We start from the raw sequence: 2,920 nt of genomic DNA, 5'->3' as shown, positions 1-2,920 counted from the left end.
TACCGCCCGAAAGCCCCTCTTGATAGAAAAGCTATCGAACCTATAAACCGGTCTCTCACCAAACTCCTTGAGACCGGTAAAACTAGGAAAACCTATCTACAATATACCTTTGCCTTGAGCAATCCACTTTAGGTTGATGTAGGCGTCAATGCTCGTCTCAAGTTGGAATCCTTCGCTTGATCACGGTCACTTGGTGAAGATACTCAATTTGCTCCCACATACTCTAATGTGGGAGACCTTCACTTTAAGCTCATCTTCACATGTACATTATCACCAAATGGATGGCAAGCTTCAAGCATATATCTTCTCGGGATGCTTATATTGAGCTTGTCCTTTGTCAATCTTGATGACCGTCTCCATATGGGCTATATAAGATTGTTTCTTCAAAACTCGCCCATATGTATCACCTAACCCTCAACCAAAAATAACATAGACATAATATGGGTTAGTCCATAAGTGCAATATACAATTGCTTACCATATGATTCATGTATATAATCCTCGGAGTGCTTTTCTTGATCTTGCTCTTCTCAACCTTGATGAAATATCACCACTTGATCTCATCTCTCATGGGCTACATGCAATCTTCCTTTTTGATCCAAACCCATGAGTTTCACTTGAATCCAATCTTTGCACTTTTCTTGGTCAACCTTCATATTTGCTTTACTTTTCATCTTTATGATATCTTGAAGCCAATAATGAACTCTTCACTTAACCTTCATTGCTTCAAGACTTAATCAACAAATGCACTACACTCTCATTGCCATTATTGGGGTTCACCATCAATAACACTTTGGTCTCTTAATTCTCTATCACAAAATCTCGAGACACCAAATGGATTCTTCACTCCATTACTTGCTCCATGACTCAACTCATGAGCTCAACATAACCTTATCTTGAAACCACATGTTGAATCTCTATCTTGTAATCATTCTCTCAAGATATTAATCCTTCACGGGAACTTCACTTTCTTCTTCTTGACGATATTTGATTCACCCATTGAAATCTAATAACTTCATGCCTTCAATTCAATATACTTTTCTTACTAGCATTCCTTAAATTAAAGCTCAATGCAAACACTTATGCATATAGATTGTCATCGGATACCAAAACCACACATCCAATTGTCAACAACTCAATGTTATATTTATCTTCATGACATTTATCATTGAATTAACCAAGTGGTCTTCATTCATTTGCCTATGAAACATTGCTTCAAATATATCTCAACTAAAACATTAGTCCATTGACTCGCAAGCTTCCATTGCCATAGCATGTTGTGTCCTTCAAAACTTCATTCGCAAACATGAGGGAGGAGAAAAATGGCTTGACAAGGTTGCCTCTAATATTGATCCTAAACATATAGTCGATATTCCAAGTGGGGATAGACAGTACAGAAGTGATGTACAGTCTCCCAATCAGAGGCGTGCATTGGAAAATACAAAAAGGGATCAAATCGCAGAAGCAATGTGGAAAGGCTATTGTGAATATTTGGAGTGGCGCGGTACAAGAAATAATGCATGACTACCAAGACATTGCTTTTAGATTACTGTTGTTTGAATTACCAATCAAGACCGTGCAAGTCTGTTTCAATTGTGTTTTCTGTACCATACTTTCCATATCATTAGTTATTCTTCATGTATCTATAGAATCTGTGTCATTCCATAAAGTGTTAAAAAGTTTAACAAAGGACGGCACCAAAGTGGTTGCAACAATTAGGTGAACATTAAGAAGACTCTCTACACATCAGGAAGACTACCTCAAATATATGGTTCATATATTAATTCATAATAATATTGAATGTTGTGTAGATAAAAAACCGACATGCAGAAAATAACTATGTTGCGTGTAAACAGATTTCTAATCCACCAAAAAATAACATGATAAAAATATTGTTTCAGATCTCATCACGACCAAGCACTTTCTTTAGTATCTCCATAAACACTTCATCATCCACTGTCATGAAGACTTGACGTTCTATTCTTTGCTCTGTTAGGTACTCTATGATCTTTAGACGATCACGTGGTGAAAGTTTATCTACAGTCTTCACTTTAGCGATGCATTTGGTTATGCAGTAAGGATCATTGTCAGGATCACTTTGTTGCAACTGTGCCATCTTGACATCTCTGTAGCTCTGAATTTGTTTCGACTTTACTTCCACATACGTCAGGAGTTCTTCCTTTCTAAAAGCCACTGGATTGTCAATCACTGATTCCTCCCTTTTCTTAGGCCTGCGTTTGAAGCGATCCCCCCCTTCACCAAGGGTTCGATCTCTGTGCTTACTGTGCTAGTCCCTGGATCGACTCACTACCACACACAGTTTCATGATGAGATATACAGAAACAAAGGTCAAAGTACTTTATTACATCGCATCATCCAGAATTTAATAGTACTTACAACCTCGCATGACCTCTGGGGCCATCATAAAACAAATACTGTTTCAACATCATAAAACAATATTTCAAAATACTGTAGCGGAAAAGGGTAGAACATAAGGGCCTCACTACTCCAAGGTGAGAGCATGTTGGAATGTAAGCACATGACCCATGACAAAACGACGAACCTCATTCATCGTCGGATACACCTGCATTGTTAATTGCAGCCACTACGTGGTCAATACATTTGAATGTATTGGCAAGCTCACTAGAGTTATAAAGGTTCTACCAAGTACATGCATAGTTTGGCTAGGTGAAGTTCGGCTATTTTGCATAAAAGCATCATTATTCAAATCCTATCATTTTTAGACAAATAGTTTTGAATTCTATTGGACACGGGGTAGAAACACCCATGCTCCTATTATCCTAGGCACATTGAGTAGAAACATCAATGCTCCTACCCAGTTCAAACCATTCATTTTATTAGGAAATTTGAATGAGTGAGACTTTCCTTACAGCTTCAATATCTAGTTGCTCATAATCGTC

This window comes from Brachypodium distachyon, chromosome 5, assembly GCF_000005505.3.
Source record: "Brachypodium distachyon strain Bd21 chromosome 5, Brachypodium_distachyon_v3.0, whole genome shotgun sequence".
NCBI classification, from domain to species: Eukaryota; Viridiplantae; Streptophyta; class Magnoliopsida; order Poales; family Poaceae; genus Brachypodium; species Brachypodium distachyon.
The sequence above is the reverse complement of the archived record's forward strand: the minus strand, read 5'-3'. Positions refer to the sequence as shown.